This window comes from Arachis hypogaea, chromosome 3 (genome assembly GCF_003086295.3).
Source record: "Arachis hypogaea cultivar Tifrunner chromosome 3, arahy.Tifrunner.gnm2.J5K5, whole genome shotgun sequence".
Lineage (NCBI taxonomy): Eukaryota > Viridiplantae > Streptophyta > Magnoliopsida > Fabales > Fabaceae > Arachis > Arachis hypogaea.
The window spans coordinates 52617825-52638695 of NC_092038.1; the positions used below are offsets into that span (position 1 = coordinate 52617825).

The window sequence follows — 20871 nt, forward strand, 5'->3', positions numbered from 1 at the left end:
ATATATAGCACTACAATATTTTGGGTCTATGGCCATAGTTTTTTTTGTCACGGTAAAAAACCGTGACCATAGACCCTCTATGGTCACGGTTTTTTAGGGTGATAAAAAAAAAAAGCTATGGTCACGGTTTTTTTTGGAAAAGGTGACCATAGAGTACCTATGGTCACGGTTTTTTAAAAAAGGGTGGCTTAAAAGGGTCTATGGTCACGGTTTTGAGGGGTGACCTAAAGGGGTCTATGGTCACGGATTTTTACAGTGACCAAAAAGGGTCTATGGTCACGGTTTTTCAAAAAAGGGTGACCTAAAAGGGTCTATGGTCACGATTTTCGGGGGTGGCCTAAAGGGGTCTATGGTCATGGTTTTGGGAGGTGGCATAAAAGGGTTTATGGTCACGGTTTTGGAGGTGACCTAAAAGGGTCTATGATCACGGTTTTTTACAGTGACCAAAAAGGGGCTATGGTCACGGTTTTTCAAAAAAGGGTGACCCAAAAGGGTCTATGGTCACGGTTTTGGGGGGTGACCTAATGGGGTCTATGGTCACGGTTTTTTGGGTGGCCTAAAAGGGTCTATGGTCACGGTTTTGGGGGTGGCCTAAAGGGGTCTATGGTCACAGTTTTGGAGGGTGGCCTAAGAGGGTCTATGGTCACGGTTTTAGGGGTGACCTAAAGGGATCTATGGTCACAGTTTTTTACAGTGACCAAAAAGGGACTATGGTCACGGTTTTTCAAAAAAAGGTGACCTAAAAGGGTCTAGCGTCATGGTTTTGGGGGTGACCTAAAGGGGTCTATGGTCACGGTTTTGGGGGTGGCCTAAAGGGGTCTATGGTCACGGTTTTTGGGGGTGGCCTAAAGGGGTCTATGGTCACGGTTTTTTATAGTGACCAAAAAGGGTCCATGGTCACGATTTTTCGAAAGGGTGACCTAAAAGGGTCTATGGTCACGGTTTTGAGAGTGACCTAAAGAGGTTTATGGTCACGGTTTTTCAAAAGGGTAACCTAAAATGGTCTATGATCACAATTTTGAGGGTGACCTAAAGGGATCTATGGTCACAGTTTTAATCATTTGAGTTTTAATTAATTAAGATTTTTATGTATTTTTTATTATTTTAAATATATTTTCTTTTTAAAAATTTTAATAATTAAAAACTAATAATAATTTTATATGATTTACTTTAAATATTAAAATTTGAAATCTAATTTTATAAATAAAAAATTAAGTTGAATACTATAAATAATTTTAAATTAAAAATAATTTAAAACTTAATAATAAAAAAATTAATTTTTTACACTAAAAATTTAACCATTAAATAATAGATTATTAAGTTTTGTGGTTTAATAATTAAGAAAAAACCAAAAACGACCCCATCTCCTATTTATTTAAAAAAAATGAAATACGTGAGAACCAATTAAGTGTAATTAAATTAGTTATATTAATATTTAGAGTTAACTAATATTTTTGTGTAATTTTTATAATTGGTTTTTTCACATAATTTGAAATTAAAAATTCAGTAATAAAAGAACTATATATAATTTAATTTAATTAATTTCTATTATGAATAAATTATGATTTATTTTATTAATTTGAGTTTTTAAAAATTAATTTATTAAAAATAATTAAATTAATTTTTATAAATATTTTAAATTTAAGTTAATTAATATTTATATACAATTTTTATTATAATTAGTTATTTTATATAAATTAAAATTAAAGATTTGATAATAAAAAAATAATAAAAAATTATATCATTTAATTTAAATAATTGATATTTTTGAGTTTAAATTGTCTTTCACAAAATATAATTAATATATTTATTTTATAATTTAAAATTAAAAATAATTATTTGATATTAAAATTTTATATTCTAATAATAATTTTTACAGTAATTCTAAATATATATTTTATCTAACACTAAATTTTCAAATAAAACTCTAATTTAACAATCCCTAACCCTAACATACGTAAACATACACACAGTCACATAAAGAAGGGGAAACAGAAGGGAAGAGGGGCGGGGGCAACGAGAGAAGAGGGGGAGCTCGAAGAGGGAGGAGGGGGAGGATCAGAGAACGGGAAGGAGAGGAGAGGGGAAGGGAGAGAGGCGCTGCCGGTGGTGACCACAGCCACCGTCACCGCTGACCTTCAGGGGAAAATGAGAGTGAGAGAGAGAGACGCACAGAACGCGCGACGCGAGGAAGAGAAGGAGCTCGTCTTCTTTGCCGCCGTCGCCGCGCCTTGCCGCCGCTGCCGTTGTTGGAAGCTGTCGCTATCGCTGGAAGGAACCAAATAAGGATAAGAGGTCGCTGTTGATGCTGCCGCAGAGAGGAAGGAAGGGACACGTGTGAGAAAGTGACGCAACAGAGGAGGAGCCGTTCCTCTGCCGCCGGAATTCCTGGTCGCCGTCGTCGTTCACGGTGAGTTGGTTGTGCCCTAGCTACCAGAACCACCATTTCTGAACTCTTATTGCTCTGTAACAATCCTATAGCTCAGGCAAGTCAATTTTTCGTTGTGAATCCTTTTTTTCAAATTGTGTTCTGTGTAGCTTGTAGACTGGTTGTGCCCTTGCATTCAGTTATTATTCTATGTTTGATATTCACAATTTCATACAGGATGCTGCTGTATTAATTGCTTTCCTGATTTCTGTCGTGTTCCACGAGGTTTGTGTCTCTCTCTAATGCTATTTTATCTAATGAAAGAAGCATCCATTATTTTCTTTTCTCTGGTTTGAGAAGTTGAAGGAAGGTGATGTTGCCCCAGTCGTAGTCATTACCTCTGAAGTATTATTTCTCGTTTTATCCTTGAGAAGTTGTCAGTGTGGCTAATGCCGCTGCTATTTGTTCGGCTCAAGACTGTTGCTGCTGCTACGAGTTAGGATGAACGGGTCAGGCTTAATTTATGTGGATTTCGACACATTGAGGTAGGGGATTCATTTCCAAACTAAACATTTTAAATCATGAATGCCAATAAAGTGTTAGATGAGGCTCTTCTAAAATGCAAATAGTTTAAAGAGTAAAGTGTTGTATATATACAAACACTTATGATAAGAAAATTAATCTTCTTGCCTTAGGCTTGTTTGTATGTTTTACATTTACTTCTAGCAGCTGGTAAGTTATCCTTCTTAGTTACTGAATGAACAATACAAGGCTGGATTAATTTCACACAAATTTTATTCATGAGGCAAGGAATTCTGAGAGAGCAGCCAAAAACTTGAGAAACAACAAATTGATCAGGGTTCCTCATGTATTCTGGGTATGATAGTCTTCATTATTTTCCTTTCAGTGGAATACTTAGTGTTTACTATAATACTTTTACCAACATAGTATGATATTAATGCATGCAGGATTTGACTAGCAGGCAAGTCCTAACAATGCAGTTTTATACAGGGCAAAAGGTATGTTCTGAATAATATCTTTGTTGTTACATCAAATTGCCAGGGACATTTTTACTTTGCTGATGTATAACTGCATGAATCATGATTGATTTTTTGTTGTTACACCACTACTTTGCCATTACCCTATTAAGGTACATACCTTGTTAAATTAATAGTTTCATTTTATTTTATTTTATTTTAATTAATTAATTATTAATTAATTATGGTCCTGCTTGACTTTTGCTGAAGTCATATGCCTCTGTGAATATGATAATGATCTTTATCTATATGTGAGGAGAACAAACCCCATGTGCATAAGATTTTATACTCTATTAGTGGTGCATGAATAATGCATTTCCTTATTAGCTTCCTTTGACACTTTATCGATGCTGTTAATAATTAACTGCCTTCAAAGTTGCTTGAAAAATAGCTCATTATAGAAGGAGATGAAAGAACTTTAATAATTTGTGTCTAGTTGAATTTTGTTGGCATAATTTTGACTCCGATATACTTTTATTTGTAAGCTTGAAAATATATTTTCAGTCATTTTCACTTTAATGGATAGTGATTTGAATTTTGAAGTTGTGATAAGTGATTTGTGATTAGTGATTTTGTTATGCTGCTGGTTTGAATTAATTTAGGGGTGATTATTTGTTATGCTGCTGTATAGAAAATTTTTTAAAATCATGTATAGAAAATTCTTGTTATGCTGCTGGTTTGAATTAATTTAGGGGTGATTAATTCTTGTTCGCTGGTGTTGATTACTTGATTTGTTTGATGGGTTGGAAGCTAATAATAGTATTTCGGTATTACCTTGTTTTTTAAGCTTCTATTTTTGTTGTGGTTGTTTTTTTGTGCTGGAATTTTTTAGAGTTTTAAGCTACTTCAACAGGGGAGTTGAAGTTCCACTCAAAGATAGATTAAAAATATATAAACATTACTAAATGGCTCAAAACCTTAGCAAATGCTCCTTGTTATTTAGTGGTTGAAATTTTCATGTTGATTGACTTATTTAACTTGTGCTCCATATTCATTACTCAACTGTACTGCATGCATCATCAAAAACATTTTTGTTCTATTCTAACTTCTTTATTTCTTTTGCTAGCAGGAGGACATGATGTGAAGAAAATATGTTCTATACAAATATAAGATGGGATGGGTCTTATAATGATTTTGGTTATCTAACTATATTATTTTGATGTGTTCTTTACATTTTGATAAGAGACGTTATAAGGTATTACATGTAATGGATAAATTACACCTTATTTTGATTAGTATTGTAATGGATATCTAGTTTTTAATGAAACTTTCATGATTTACATTTATTGAATTTCTCATTTTTAGATTTATTTTGTGATTATCATCATTTTGGGATGTGATTATGCTTTTAAAAAAAATTTCATAAAATAAAATAGGTTACCATAGATAAGCTATAGCCACGGTAAAAACCGTGACCATAGATAAGGCTATAGTCACGGTGAAAAACCGTGACCATAGATAAGGCTATGGTCACAATTTTAAGGAGGGGTGACCATAGAAGCTATGGCCACGGTGAAAAATCGTGACCATAGATAGGCTATGGTCACAATTTTAAGGAGGGTGACCATAGAGTCTATGGCCACGGTGAAAAACCGTGACCATAGATAGGGCTATGGTCACGGTTTTAGGTGGGGGTGACCATAGAGGCTATGGCCACGGTGAAAACCGTGACCATAGATAGGGCTATGGTCACGGTTTTAAGGAGGGGTGACCATAGAGGCTATGGTCACGGTGAAAACCGTGACCATAGACAAGGCTATGGTCACGGTTTTTTACCGTGACCATAGATTAACCTATGGTCACGGTAAAAAAACGTGGCCTAAAGTGTCAGATGTTGAAAATTGAAACCGTGACCATAGATAAAAAAACCGTGACCATAGACCTATGGCCACTTGAGAATAGACCACGGTAAAAAACCGTGACCATAGGTCCAAAACCGTGACCATAGATCTATGGTCACCCTTTTTACTAGCTATGACCGTGACCATAGGCCTTTTTTTGTAGTGTAGGTTGGGTTAAAGCTGGGTTAATTAAAGATTCAATTTATAAGCTCACTTAACCATATATATATATATATATATATATATATATATATATATATCCCTATCCTTACGTTGGCCCCATTACAACCTTAAAAAGACCTCATGATGTTTGCATTGGCATATTAACTGTTGTTGATTAGTTAGGAGAAAAACAAAAGTTAGAGAGCATAATTAGAGAAGGATAGAGTGATTACCCTATACACTAGAGGGATTAGAGTGTATATACATCATCAGTGAGGGTTCTATACTTAAATTTTCATGTTCCCTGCTTTCACGAGTTATCTTCTTGCAATTTTATCTGTTTTACTGTATAGTGATAGAATTAATGGAATTTGATTTGTAATTGTTTTGAAGAGCTTGTTTACTTTTGATCAAGTGGGCAAGAATCATATAGTTGCATTTGTATATATATAGGTTGTATTGCATTGCATGAATTTCTACATGTTCATACTCATTTATCTTATCTCCTTCAATTAAGCATGTGGACATGCTAATGTTTAAGTGTGGGGACGTTGATAAACCACTATTTTATGGTTTATATTGTGTATAATTATGTGGTTTTATCATGATCCTTACCTAATTATTCATTAATTTAGCATGCATTTATATTTCCTTCCTGGAATTATTACATGGTTGAAAACTGCTTCCTAGAGACTTTTTATTACGCATTTTAGTTCTCCCTTATCCCATTCGATGCCGTGATCTGTGTGTTGAGTGTTTCAGGCTTTATAGGGCATGGATGAGTTGGAGATTGGAAGGGAAGCTAGCAAAAATGGAAGGAACACAAGAAATTGAGGAGACAACCAGCGAGAAGTGACGCGGCCGCATGGCTCACGCGTCGCGCGGAAGAGGAGAAATCGCAGTGACGCGGCCGCATAGCTCACGCGATCGCGCGAAAAGGAAAAGAACAAGTGACGGGGAGGCGTGAACGACGCGAACGCGTGGCACGAAAAAACGTGAATGACACGTCCGCGTGGACGACGCGATCGCGTGACATGCGCGATCTGCATAATCTGTAGATTTCGCTGGTGGCGATTTTGGGCCCTGTTTTGACCCAGTTCTCGGCCCAGAACAGCAGACTAGAGCCAGAGAACATGCAGAAACGAAGGACAACATTCATTCTACACAGTTTTGAGTTTTTAGATCTAGTTTTACTCCTCCTCTAGGTTTTCTCTCTACAAAATTGGTACTCTTAGGATATTATTTTTCTACTGCTTTTGCATTGGGATATTGAGAAGAGTCATTACCTCATCAAGACTTCGTCATTCTAGTTCATTTTCTTTACTTGGCTTTACTCTTCCATGTCCTTTGCTTTGTTAATTTTACCATTGGAATATTATTAGGATTTATTCAATATAAGGATTATTCTTATTTTAATTGGATTATTTTTAATTTCTATTTACAATGTTTTTATTTAAATTCTTCTCATATGTTATGAATTTTGCATTCACAATGAGCGAGTAGTTCCCTAACTTGATGGGGAGTTGATTGAAAGGAACCAATTGAGTTGGAAGGCTTGAAAGAAGGATTGTAATTGGGTTACTGTTGGATTGCCTTCTAGTCACTAACACCAATCCCTTTTAATTAAGTGGGTTGCAATTTGTGAACAGACGTAGCATTCCAACTTGTTTGACTTTCCTTTGCCTAGTAAAGGATAACAAAACAAAATAACTTTTAATTATCAATTAATCTTGAGAGTATTCCAACTGTAATAGGGATTCCAACTAATCAACTCCCAGTCAAGGCTTTTATTTACATTGTTCAAATTCATCAATTTAAATTCCTGTTATTCAACTCAAACCTTTTTGAAAATATCTGATTAATAAAATAGCATACCTTTCTGCAACTCGTTGGGAGACGACCTGGGATTCATACTCCCAGTATTTAAAATTTGAATTTCTGTGACATATTTCTAAATTGATAAGTGGATTTCCGGTGAGTTAAGAACTATACTTGCAACGTATACATTTTAGTAATTTTTAATTCACCAATTTCCGCTGCATCATTCTCCAAAATGCCAAGCTCCCTTCTAGTTCAAAACTACTCATATATATACTACTCTTCTTGATCTTCTAGTCAGCTCTTTAAGTCTTGGATATGGGCCTTTGATCTTGAGTTGAAGCAGTTACAATCTTCAGTGGGCTCAACTTTGCTTGCAGAAAAAGTGTAAGTCAGGCATGGGTGGACATTAGTTAGGACGTTAGTGGTGTTAACGTTAAGTGAAAATGTGGGTTCGAGAACGTTAGTGGCGATCACCTTTTTCACTAACGCTCCAAACCAAATTGATCCACGTTAACTTCAACGTTAGTGGCACTAACATGACCACTAACATTGCCTCTTAGTCCTTCGCAGACGTTATTGGCATTCACTTTACCAATAACGTTGCTTCTCAATCTTTCGCAAACGTTATTGGCATTTACCTTTACCAATAACGTTACTCTTTGCTTCTTTTCCCCACGTTAGTGATCCACGTTAGTGTAACTAACGTGGCCGTTAATGTGGGCATGCCCGAGCTTTGAGAGTGTTAGTGACACTTACCTTTGTCACTAATGCTTCAAACGCCCCCTTCTTCCTATGTTAGTGCCTCACGTTAATTGCATTAACGTGACCACTAACGTGGTGGTGATTGCCATCTCCAACGTTAGTGACAAAGGTGAGTGTCACTAATGTTGGCCTATCATTCCTTGCTCTATGTTACCCTTCACGTTAGTGGTCTTAACGTGACCACTAACGTAGGTAATATTGGCTTAGTCCAACGTTAGTGACAAAGGTGAGTGTCACTAACGTTTGTGATTGCTTTCTCCTCCCACGTTAGAGTTCACGTTAATTGGATTAATGTGACTCTTAACGTGGCTAAGTGTACCCTTTTAGAACATTAGTGGTATTCACTTTTACCACTAACATTGGAGCCCCCTTTTCCTCCACGTTAGCTACCACGTTAATGTAATTAACATGGCAACTAACGTGGGCTATGATGGCTTCGAAGGCGTTATTGGTGATCACCTTTTCCATTAACGCTGCAAGCTTCTTCCCATTCCACGTTAGTGGTCACGTTAATTAGATTAACGTGACTACTAACGTGGCTCTTCTTTGCTTCCTTTGTCCTGAAATCAAGCAAATAAAGTGCATCAAAGCTCTGTTCCAAGTCATGAGATCATGCATTATCCATTTTATCATTCAATTCTTGCATAATTCTCATGAAATCATGTAAAGTTCACAATATTTGCTTGAATCAAGGTGTAAGTGTATATCTACCCAAAACATGCGTATTTACTAAGAAATTGCATGAAACTACCCTAAAACAGTAAAGAAAAGGTAAGTGAAACTGGCCAAGATGCCCTGGCATCACAACACCAAACTTAAAGCTTGCTTGTCCCTAAGCAAGTACTGAAACATAGCAAAGATGAATGAAAGAACATAGGAAAGATGAATGAAAGAACAAGATAAACAACTCATTATTATAGAAGTCAAGTTCTTGGTCTATGGGGTTTCATGCATAGCAACTTAGGTTCATTCCTTTACTGGTTTTTAGGTCCTTATCATGCCCTTGAACACTCACTTGATTGCACCCTATGAGACTTCTTATTTATTGATCCTCCCTTCTTTTCCAGGGTTTATTGCATTCTTGGGCTAAGTGCTCTGTGAGAGGGTGACTCTTTAAGATAAGCTTTCAGCCAATACTCCCGAACCAGTTGCTTCAAGGTGCTAGGTGTTAAGACACCCCTAAGGACTTACTCCCTCAAGTCTCTTTCCCCCATACATGCATACCACAGGCATATGGTTTGTTACTTTCTTTCTTGAGACCTTGGTGTCCAGCACCTCTTTGGGTTACTAAGTTCTCTGTAGCAAAGGTTGCTCTTGATAGTAGACTTTCAGCTGATAATCCCGGGTTAGTTAACCTAAGTTACCAAGTGATAAGGCACACTTGAGAGCTTATTCATCCAAGCATATCCCTTGCACGGGGGCACCACAAACACATGCCTCAAGACTCAAACCCTTGGTGTCTAGCCTTATTTCTTATTATCTTTCTTTCCTTTTCAAACTCTTATTGTTCTTTCTCTTTTTCTTATTAGGATCTTGTTGGTTGCCTAGTCTCAAATGATGTGTTTCAATCATGTGATTTAGAGCATATAGTTGCCTATATACCTTGTTGGTAAACCAACTTAGCTAATCAATTACCATACCACAAACATTGAGAACTTACTTCACAAGATAAATGCCACTCTTGTTTTTCATAGCATTTTCTTTTATTTGACTTAAAGGACAAGCATATATGTAAACAAGATGAAAATGAAAGCCAGGGACTTAGACCAGCACACTTATATGTGAATAAAGAGGAACAAGCAGAATATGAATGTCTCCTGAGAACAATATTCAATCATACTTTCAATTAAAGTACTACAACTCAGAGACAGTTAAATATAGTACAACCTCCTGATGTCTTCCTATTTCTTCCTTGTCATCATCATCTTAGCTTTTGCATCCTTGTTTGTCTCCTTGGATGATGATGTATGATTATTCCATGAGATTGATTGAATTCCTGTAAAACTATTAGAAGTTGCTTGTTCCCCAAGAACTTGAAAAATAGTTGGCATGCATGTATGCTTGTGAATTTCTGAAATTAATTTGGTGTGTGAACACCAAACTTAGTTCCTTGCCTAATGCAACAAATTGAATACATGCAGAAACCTCATGTGCTTTTATTAAGAAAACAATTATGAACTAGAAAAGCAAACTATGCATTAGAGATTAAACATCTGCCAAGTAGTTTCTCTGTTTGTTAGAGCAAATGCTTTATCATTGAAGGGTTACAATGCACTCTTCAGATGGAGTCTTTGGTGGAACACCAAACTTAGAGTTCCACATTTACCCTTGGAATATTTTGGTGTGCAACACCAAACTTAGCTCCTCACAATATAGAGAACTCTACTTGAATCTTTTATTGAGACAATAATGAAAAGAAAACTACTTCAGGCTGGTTGCCTCCCAACAAAGCACTTTTTTAGCGTCGCTAGCTCGACAGTTGTCCTTTGTCAGGGTGGTTGGTAATGCTTCAAATCTTCCCCTCTTGCAGTGAATCTGTCTCCATTGGCTTTATTAAGAAGCTCTACATGTTCCAAGGAAAGAATTTTGCTAATGGTGTACACTTGAGGCAGCTGAGATGGGATGGTGAGGAGATGAGGTGGAATAGATGAAAAATAAGCAGAGATCACTTCATCTCCTGGAGAGAAATTCTCTGTAGGGATCTTCTTGTTCTTCCATCCCCTTGGGGCCTTTTTCCTTGTTTCCCTTGATATTGCCTTGCTCCTTGTGGTTTTTTTTTTCAGAAAGATTTTGTTGCTGGTCTCATATGACTCTGGTGGGTCTAGCTCCTCTTGGGTTACACATGGCTGTTGTTCCTTCTGACCACATTGCTTGTCAACCAGAGGAATTCTCAGGTGTATTGTTTGTGCTTCCGTGCTTGTTTCTTCCATCAATGCCTTATTGTGCTCTTCCCTTGATTCTTTGGTTTCTTGATCTACTTCTTGTGAGGGTTTAAATACATTGAAGGTGTGTTGTTCATCATGTATCCTCATTATTAGCTCTCCTTGCTCCACATCTATAAGTGCCCTGGCTGTGGCTAAGAATGGTCTCCCCAGGATGATGTGATGGATGTGATTCTCTTCCATCTCCAAGATAACAAAGTCTGTGGGAAGGAAGTAGTTCCCAATATTCACTAACACATTTTCAACCACTCCTATTGCCTGTTTTTGAGTTTTGTCAGCCAATTTGATGATTACGTTCGTGTGTGTTTGCTTATTGATTTGAAGTTTTTTCGTGAGGGATAGAGGCATTAAGTTGATGCTTGCTCCCAGGTGACAGAGTCCCTTATCAATCATTGTTTCTCCTATAGCACAGGGGATGTGAAAACTCCCTGGGTCCTTCCTTTTTGTAGGTGGCTCTATTTGAATGAGAGCACTGCACTCCTTATTCATCAGTATTGTTTGCCCACCTTTCAGTGAACTCTTTCTGGTCAGTAGCTCCTTTATGTACTTGATGTATGAGGGCATCTGCTGGAAAGCCTTGATGAACGGTATGTTTACATGAAGAGATGCAAACATGTCGAGGAACCTTGAATACACTCTCCTTGCTACACCAGCCTTGAGCCTTTGGGGAAAAGGTGCATATGGGTTTAGAGTCTCCTTTTTTTTTAGCTCCTTCCTGTGTGTGGAATTGGGTGCTTGATTTCTCTCTTCATGCTTTTCCTTTGGATTGTCTTGAGAGTGTTCTGTTTGTGTGTTTACTTCTTCCACACTCCTCTCATTACTTATAGTGATCATCTTGCATTCTTCCCATCTTACTTTCTTTGTTTCTCCTCTTGGGTTCTTCTCTGTGTCACTTGGAAAACTATTAGTAGGCTTGGAAAACTGTTGAGATAGATATCCCACTTGGGACTCCAGCCTCTTGATGGTGTCTCCCTGGTTTTTGATATTGGCTCGCACTTCATCCTTGAACACTCTGTTGTCTTGGACTTCCTTACATATACCTTCAAGCAGAGTCTCAATTCTGGAGAGTCTATCTTCGGTTGGTGATGGTGGGTTGAGGTTAGGAGGTTGAGAGTGGTCATGTTGGTTTTGATATGGATGTTGAGAAGGGTGGTTAGGTGGGTGTTGATATGATCTCTGTGAGGGATGTTAGTGAGTTACATTGTTGTTGAGATTGTGGTTGTGGCGTCTCTGGTCTTGGCCTTGGTCTTGTTGATTTTCCCACCCAAAATTAGGGTGGTTCCTCCAACCAGAATTATAAGTTTTGGAGTATGGATCATGGGTCTGCCTAGGTGAATTCCCAATATAGTTGGCTTGTTCCCAGTCACCTTTTTCTCCTGTATTCACTCCTTCTTGAGCTGGTGATGAAGTGATGACTACTGTAACTTGGTTCTCTTCCATCTTCTTGGTAAGATCAGCTAAATGCTTGGTGATTATCTTATTTTGAGCCAGCAGTGCATCCATATGGTTCAGCTCCATCACTCCTCGAGTGTTGCTCCTTTCAGAAGCATAGAAGTAGTCATTCTCAGCTACAGTCTCAATGACATCTATGGCTTCTTCAATGGTTTTCTTTTTGTTTAGAGACCCCCCTGATGAATGGTCTATGGCCTTCTTTGATTCGTAAGAAAGACCTTCATAGAAAATGTGCAGTTGAACCCATTTGTTGAACATGTCTGGTGGGCACCTTCTTGTTAAGTCCTTAAACCTCTCCCATGCCTCATAGAGAGTTTCACCATCTTGTTGCCTGAATGTTTGTACCTCAGCTCTCAACCTGTTAATTTTTTGAGGAGGATAGAATCTCGCCAAGAATTTGTTCACCACATCTTCCCAATTTGTTAAACTCTTCTTCGGGAAAGATTCCAACCATTTAGATGCTTTGTTCCTGAGTGAAAAGGGGAACAAAAGCAGTCTATAGGCATCAGGATGAACAACATTAGACTTCACAATGTCACATATTCTTAGGAAGGTGGTTAGATGTTGATTGGGGTCTTCTTGGGCGCTTCCTCTGAATGAACAGTTGTTCTGAACAAGGGTGATGAGCTGTGGTTTTAATTCAAAATTATTGGCATGTATGGTTGGCTTTTGGATGCTACTTCCACAATTTCTTGGGTTTGGATTGATGTATGAGCCTAGAACCCTTCTTTCTGGCCCAGCATGATTCTCAGGGCCTTCTTTGGCATGGTTGTGAGCTTCTCCTTCATGGTTGTTTTCCAGGTTCTCCTCCATGTTTGTTTCAAAGTACTCCTCCTCTTCCTCAGCACCAAAAACTCTTTTCCCTCGTGCTTCCCTCCTTTTTCTAAGGAAGGTCCTCTCAGGTTCAGAATCAAAGGAAGTTGAAGCTCCGCTTCTTCTCCCTGTCATTCAAATAACAAAGCACACAGCTAGAAAGAAAATGAAGAAATTATTATTGTTAGAGTAGCTGTTAGTGTGAGTGGTGCAATTTATCAAACAGTTAGTGGATTAGTGAATAAAATTGTAAATAACAATAGAAAAAAAGAAAACAAAAACAAAGAGGGGACAGGGGAGAAGGGAGAAAATAACTGAAACTGAAGGTAAATGACTAGATAAAATAAACAAGCAAAAGAAAAATGCTCAATCTAGTGATCTTCCAACTTAATCATTGTTGATACAAAATCAATCCCCGACAACGGCGCCATAAACTTGATGCACGAAAACTTGTATCTCAATAAATCTCCCTCGGCAAGTATACCGAATTGTCGTCAAGTAAAAACTCACAATAAAGTGAGGTCGAATCCCACAGGGATTGATTGGTCAAGCAACTTTAATTGGAGGAATGTTCTAGTTGAGCTAAGCAGAAGTTGAGTTGATAATTGCAGAAAATTAAATGGCGGGTAAGTAAATTGCAGAAAGTAAATTGCAGAATCTTAAATGGGGATTTGGGGAGATGAACATAAAAGTAAATGGCAGAATGTAAAGAGAATGGGTAAGATCAGAAATGGGGGATTCATTGGACTTAGGAGATGTTACATTCTCCGGATCAAGTTCATTCTCATCTCTTCCTCAATCAATGCATTCATTGATCTCATTGGCAATCTTAGATGATTGGATCCCAATTTCTTGGCAACCTAATCTCTCTAAGCTTGAACAATTGCCCAATTCCTTGATTTTATTGCTCATGGGAAGAGATGAAGTATGGTCACTGATTATACCACATGTATTTCCAAATCAAAGTGTTGGGAGGATTATATGTCACTATATCCATCCAAACCCCAATCTGGTCCAACATGAGAAAGCATTTCTAGCATGATCTCCTCATCCCTTTTCCAAGGCTTTGAGGAGATCCAATTATGGAGAGTTTCTTTTCCAAGACAACTAACCAATTGATTTAAGATCGAAAGCTTTCTAGTAAATCAAGAGAAAAGAAAGAAGAAGAAGAATGAAAACTATAATTGATCCATCAAATTACAACAGAGCTCCCTAACCCAATGAAAAGGGGTTTAGTTGTTCATAGCTCTGGAAATGGAAGATGATAGAGAAGAGTATATTCTAAAGTAAACTAGAAATTGCAGGAAAAGTAAATATACAGAGTGTAGTTCTCCAAAATGCTAAGCTCCCTTTTAGTTCAAAACTACTCCTATATATACTACTCTTCTTGATCTTCTAGTCAGCTCTTCAAGTCTTGGATATGGGCCTTTGATCTTGAGTTGAAGCAGTTACAATCTTCAGTGGGCTCAGCTTTGCTTGCAGAAAAAGTGTGAGTCAGGCATGGGTGGACGTTAGTTAGGACGTTAGTGGTGTTAACATTAAGTGAAAATGTGGGTTCGAGAACGTTAGTGACGATCACCTTTTTCACTAACGCTCCAAACCAAATTGATCCACGTTAAGTTCAACGTTAGTGGCACTAACATGACCACTAACATCGCCTCTTAGTCCTTCGTAGACGTTATTGGCATTCACCTTTACCAATAACGTTGCTTCTCAATCTTTCGCAAACGTTATTGGCATTCACCTTTACCAATAACGTTGCTCTTTGCTTCTTTTCCCCACGTTAGTGATCCACGTTAGTGTAACTAACGTGGCCCTTAATGTGGGCATGCCCAAGCTTCGAGAGCGTTAGTGACACTTACCTTTGTCACTAACGCTTCAAATGCCCCCTTCTTCCCATGTTAGTGCCTCACGTTAATTGCATTAACGTGACCACTAACGTGGTGGTGATTGCCATTTCCAACTTTAGTGACAAAGGTGAGTGTCACTAACGTTGGCCTATCATTCCTTGCTCCATGTTACCCTTCACGTTAGTGGTCTTAACGTGACCACTAACGTAGGAAATATTAGCTTAGTCCAACGTTAGTGACAAAGGTGAGTGTCACTAACATTGGTGATTACTTTCTCCTCCCACGTTAGAGTTCATGTTAATTGGATTAACGTGACTCTTAACATGGGTAAGTATGCCCTTTTGGAACGTTAGTGGTATTCACTTTTACCACTAACGTTGGAGCTCCCTTTTCCTCCACGTTAGCTACCACGTTAATATAATTAATGTGGCAACTAACGTGGGCTATGATGGCTTCGAAGGCATTATTGGCGATCACCTTTTCCATTAATGCTGCAAGCTTATTCCCATTCCACGTTAGTGGTCACGTTAATTAGATTAACGTGGCTGCTAACGTGGCTCTTCCTTGCTTCCTTTATCCTGAAATTAAGCAAATAAAGTGCATCAAAGCTCTGTTCCAAGTCATGAGATCATGCATTATCCATTTTATCATTTAATTCCTGCATTATTCTCATGAAATCATGTAAAGTTCATAATATTTGTTTGAATCAAGGTGTAAATGTATATCTACCCAAAACTTGCTTATTTACTAATAAATTGCATGAAACTACCCTAAAACAGTAAAGAAAAGGTCAGTGAAACTGGCCAAGATGCCCTGGCATCAGAGACCCCACACTCAACTTCTAAGTTTGGTGTTGAGAGGCCACAACCATGCTATAAGCATCTGTGAAGCTTTGTAAGAGCTTCCTGTCAAGCTATTGACATTAAAGAAGCGCTTATTGGGAGGCAACCAATTTTATTTATCTATATTAATTAATTTTTCATTTTATTTTCCATTGTTATTATATGTCTTCTTTAGGTTGATGATCATGTGAAGAAACAAAAATAGCTGCAACATTAAAGCAGGAAACAAAAACAGCATAAAAAAAATAGCACACCCCGTGGACGAGCTTACTGGCGTTTAAATGCCAGTGAGGATAGCAAAATGGGCATTTAACGCCCAGTCTGGCAGTATTCTGGGCGTTAAACACCAGAAATGGCAGCCAGACTGGTGTTTAACACCAGAAAAGGATGTCTGGTGTCTGGCTGGTGTTAAACGCCAGTAAGGGTAGCAGAATGGGCGTTTAACACCTAGTTTGGTAGCATTCTGGGCGTTAAACATCAGAACTGTGAGCCAGACTGGTGTTTAACGCCAGAAAGGGGTATCAGCCTGGCGTTTAATGCCAGAAATGCCACACAGAGGGTGTTTAAACACCAAAAAGGTGCAGGGATGAGAAATCCTTGACACCTCAGGATCTGTGGGCCCCACAAGATCCCTACCTACCTGAAATCACTCTCATTTCTCTTCACACCTTTCTATAATACTCTTCCCCATAATCTCTTCACTACTCACATCCATCCACTATTTCCCGTCATACAACTCACCTACCCCCACCCACTCAAATTCATACCATTTTCCTCCCAAACCCAACCCCTATCACACGGATTCCCTCTCCCCCTTACCCTATAAATACCCCTCCTTACTCCTTCATTTTCATGCACCACAAACACTCCCAACCCCCCTTGGCTAAACCACTCCTCACCTCCATCTCCTCCATTTCTTCTTCTTCTCCTCTTTTCTTTCTTCTTTTACTCGAGGACGAGCAAACCTTTTAAGTTTGGTGTGGAAAAAAGCGTTGCTTTTTGTTTTTCCATAACCATTAATGGCACCTAAGACCGGAGAAACCTCTAGAAAGAGGAAAGGAAAGGCAATTGCTTCCACCTCTGAGTCATGGGAGATGGAGAGATTCATCTCAAAGGTCCATCAAGACCATTTCTATGAAGTTGTGGCCAAGAAAAAAGTGATCCCCGAGGTCCCCTTCAAGCTCAAAAAGAGCGAATATCCGGAGATCCGACTAGAGATTTGAAGAAGAGGTTGGGAAGCTCTCACCAACGCCATCCAACAAGTCAAAATCTTAATGGTTCAAGAGTTCTATGCTAATGCATGGATCACTAAGAACCATGATCAAAGTGTGAACCCAAAACCAAAGAATTGGCTCACAGTGGTTCGGGTAAAATACTTGGATTTCAGTCCAGAAACCATGAAGTTGGCATTCAATTTGCCAATGATGCAAGGAGATCTTCATCCTTTCACAAGAAGGGTCAACTTTGACCAAAGGTTGGACCAAGTCCTCATGGAAGGCTTGACCTAAAACCCATGGCTAGACGATGGTTAGAGTTCATCAAACGCTCTATCATTCCCACTAGCAACCGGTCCGAAGTAATTGTGGATCAGACTATCATGATCCAGAGTAACATGATTGGAGAGAAAGTAAAAGTTCATGAGATCATACCTCTAGAACTATACAAGGTGGCTGACAAGCCTTCCACCTTGGCATGGTTAGCCTTTCCTCATCTCATCTGCCATCTATGTAATTCAGCCAAAATTGTCATAGAGGAAGACATCCTCATTGAGGAGGACAATCCCGTCACTAAAAAGAGGATGGAGCAAACAAGAGAGCCCACTCATGGACCTCAACAAGAACATGAGCACATCCCTTATCAAGAAATCCCTGAAATGCCTCAAGGGATGCATTTTCCTCCACACAACTATTGGGAGCAACTCAACACCTCTTTAGGAGATTTGAGTTCCAATATGGAGCACCTAAGGATGGAGCACCAAGAGCACTGCATTATCCTCCATGAAATTATAGAAGACCAAAGAGCCAAGAGGGAGGAACAACAAAGGCAAGGAAGAGATATTGAGGAGCTCAAGCACTCCATAGGATCTTCAAGAGGAAGAACTAGTTGCCGTCACTAACGTGGACCCATTCTTTAATTTCCTTGTTCTTATTTTTCTGTTTTTCGGTTTTCATGCTTTATGTTTTGTCTATGTTTGTGTCTTTATTACATGATCATTAGTGTCTAGTGTCTATGTCTTAAAGATATGAGTGTTCCATGAGCCTTTCACCTTTCTTAAAATAAAAATGTTTCTATTTGCAAAAGAACAAGAAGTACATGAATTTCGAATTCTATCTTGAAATTAGTTTAATTGTTTTGATGTGGTGGCAATACTTTTTGTTTTCTGAATGAATGCTTGAACAGTGCATATTTTTGATAGTGAAGTTTATGAATGTTAAAATTGTTGGCTCTTGAAAGAATAATGAAAAAAAGAAATGTTATTGATAACCTAAAAAATCATAAAATTGATTCTTGAAGCAAGAAAAAGCAGTGAAGAACACAAATCTTGCGAAAAAAATAGAGAGAAGAAAATGGAAAAAAATAAAGAAAAAAGAAAAGAAAAGAAAAGAAAAAGCAAGCAGAAAAAGCCAGTAACCCTTTAAACTAAAAGGCAAGGGTAAAGAGGATCCAAGGCTTTGAACATCAATGGATAGGAGGGCCCAAAGGAATAAAATCCTGGCCTAAGTGGCTAAATCAAGCTGTCCCTAACCATGTGCTTGTGTCATGAAGGTCCAAGTGAAAAGCTTGAGACTGAGTGGTTAAAGTCGTGATCCAAAGCAAAAGAGTGTGCTTAAGAACTCTGGACACCTCTAACTGAGGACTCTAGCAAAGCTGAGTCACAATCTGAAAAGGTTCACCCAGTTATGTGTCTGTAGCATTTATGTATCCGGTGGTAATACTGGAAAACAAGATGCTTAGGGTCACGGCCAAGACTCCTAAGTAGCTGTGTTCAAGAATCAACATACTAAACTAGGAGAATCAATAACACTATCTAAATTCTGAGTTTCTATGGATGCCAATCATTCTGAACTTCAAAGGATAAAGTGAGATGCCAAAACTGTTCAGAAGCAAAAAGCTACTAGTCCCGCTCATCTAATTGGAACTAAGCTTCATTGATGTTTTGGAATTTATTGTATATTCTCTTCTTTTTATCCTATTTTGTTTTTAGTTGCTTGGGGATAAGCAACAATTTAAGTTTGGTGTTGTGATTAGCGGATAATTTATATGTTTTAGTATATTTTTATTACTTTTTTATGCAAAAATCACATTTCTGGACTTTACTATGAGTTTGTGTGGTTTTCTGTGATTTCAGGTATTTTCTGGCTGAAATTGAGGGACCTAAGCAAAAATATTATTCAGAGGCTGAGAAAGAACTGCAGATGTTGTTGGATTCTGACCTCCCTGCACTCGAAGAGGATTTTCTAGAGCTACAGAAACCCAATTGGCGCGATTTCAATTGCGTTGGAAAGTAGACATCTTGGACTTTCTAGCAATGTATAATAGTTTATACTTTTCCCAGGATTTAATGGCCCAAACTGGCGTCCAAACGCCCACCAGGGACCCTTTTCTGGCGTAAAACACTAGAACTGGCACCAGAACTAGAGTTAAACGCCCAAACTGGCATCCAAGCTGGCGTTTAACTCCAAGGATGGCCTATGCACGTGAAAGCTTCAAAGCTCAGCCCAAACACACACCAAGTGGGCCCCAGAAGCAAATTTCTACACTATCTACTCATTTTCTGTAAACCTTAGTAACTAGTTTAGTATAAATAGCACTTTTGACTATTGTATTTATGATCTTTGGAAATATCTTTTAATCTTTGGATCACTTTTGGGAGGCTGGCCATTCGGCAAAGCCTAGACCTTCTTCTCTTATGTATTTTCTACGGTAGAGTTTCTACACCTCATAGATTAAGGTGAGGAGCTCTGCTGTTCCTCATGAATTAATGCAAGTACTATTATTTTTCTTTCAATTCATGCCTACTTATTCTCCAATATATACTCTCGTACTTAATTCAGTTAAGTCAGAATGAAGGGGGTGACCCATGACAATCACCCACAATCTTCGTTACTCACTTAACCAAGATCTGCGTGCCTGACAACCACAAAGCGGTCTACATGATGTTCAACGTAGTCATTGGATGACAGTCGGAGTATATTCTCTTGGGTCTCTTATCACGGATTCGCATCACCTCTCCTGACAACATAGCATCCGAATTCATGATTAGAACCTTTATGGTATAGGGTAGAACCAATAGACAGCATTCCTGAGATCCGGAAAGTCTAAACTTTGTCTGTGGTATTCCGAGTAGGATCTCGGAAGGGATGACTATGACGAGCTTCAAACTCACGACTGTTGGGCGCAGTGACAGTGTGCAAAAGGATCAAGGGATCCTATTCCAACACAAGTGAGAACCGACAGATGATTAGCCCTGCGGTAGCTGTGCTTAGTGTTTTTTAACCGAGATGAGAAATCCGACAGTTGATTAGCCGTACAGAAATGGTAGTCAGACCATTTTCACTGAGAGGATCATACAGATTGCCATGGAAGGGAAGACGCATGATTGGATGAAGATAATATGAAAGCAGAGGTTCAGAAGCAACAAAGCATCTCCAAACGCTTATCTGAAATTTTCACCAATGAATTACATAAGTATCTCTATGTTATTTTCCATTTTATTTATCTTTTAATTTCAAATCCTCATAACCATTTGAATATGCCTGACTGAGATTTACAAGATGACCATAGCTTGCTTCAAGCCATCAATCTCCGTGAGATCGAACCTTACTCACGTAAAGTATTACTTGGACGACCCAGTGCACTTGCTGGTTAGTTGTGCGGAGTTGTAAAAAGTGTGATCAATATTTCGTGCACCAGATATATTGTGAATAGCTTGAATTTTGGTTTGTTTGCTTGCTTGTTAGTTTTAGGACTTGTTTTCTTT

The 20871-nt window shown here is 38.3% G+C and overlaps 1 long non-coding RNA gene and 1 other non-coding gene across 6 annotated transcripts; both read left to right on the forward strand.

Moving 5' to 3' along the window:
• The first annotated feature begins 1950 nt into the window (after positions 1-1950).
• Positions 1951-4691, forward strand: LOC112790596 (uncharacterized). Of its 5 annotated transcripts, none has more exons than XR_011879919.1 (6): positions 1951-2486; positions 2606-2653; positions 2845-2913; positions 3098-3245; positions 3337-3387; positions 4475-4691. It is a non-coding gene; the product is annotated as an uncharacterized lncRNA (long non-coding RNA). The 5 variants fall into 5 exon arrangements; XR_011879921.1 differs by having other exon boundaries at positions 1966-2486; positions 2803-2913; positions 4472-4691; XR_011879917.1 differs by having other exon boundaries at positions 1966-2486; positions 2803-2913.
• A 7950-nt stretch (positions 4692-12641) lies between these two features.
• Positions 12642-12745, forward strand: LOC112793293 (small nucleolar RNA R71). The gene has a single exon (XR_003197992.1). It is a non-coding gene; the product is annotated as a small nucleolar RNA R71 (small nucleolar RNA).
• The last annotated feature ends 8126 nt before the right edge of the window (positions 12746-20871 follow it).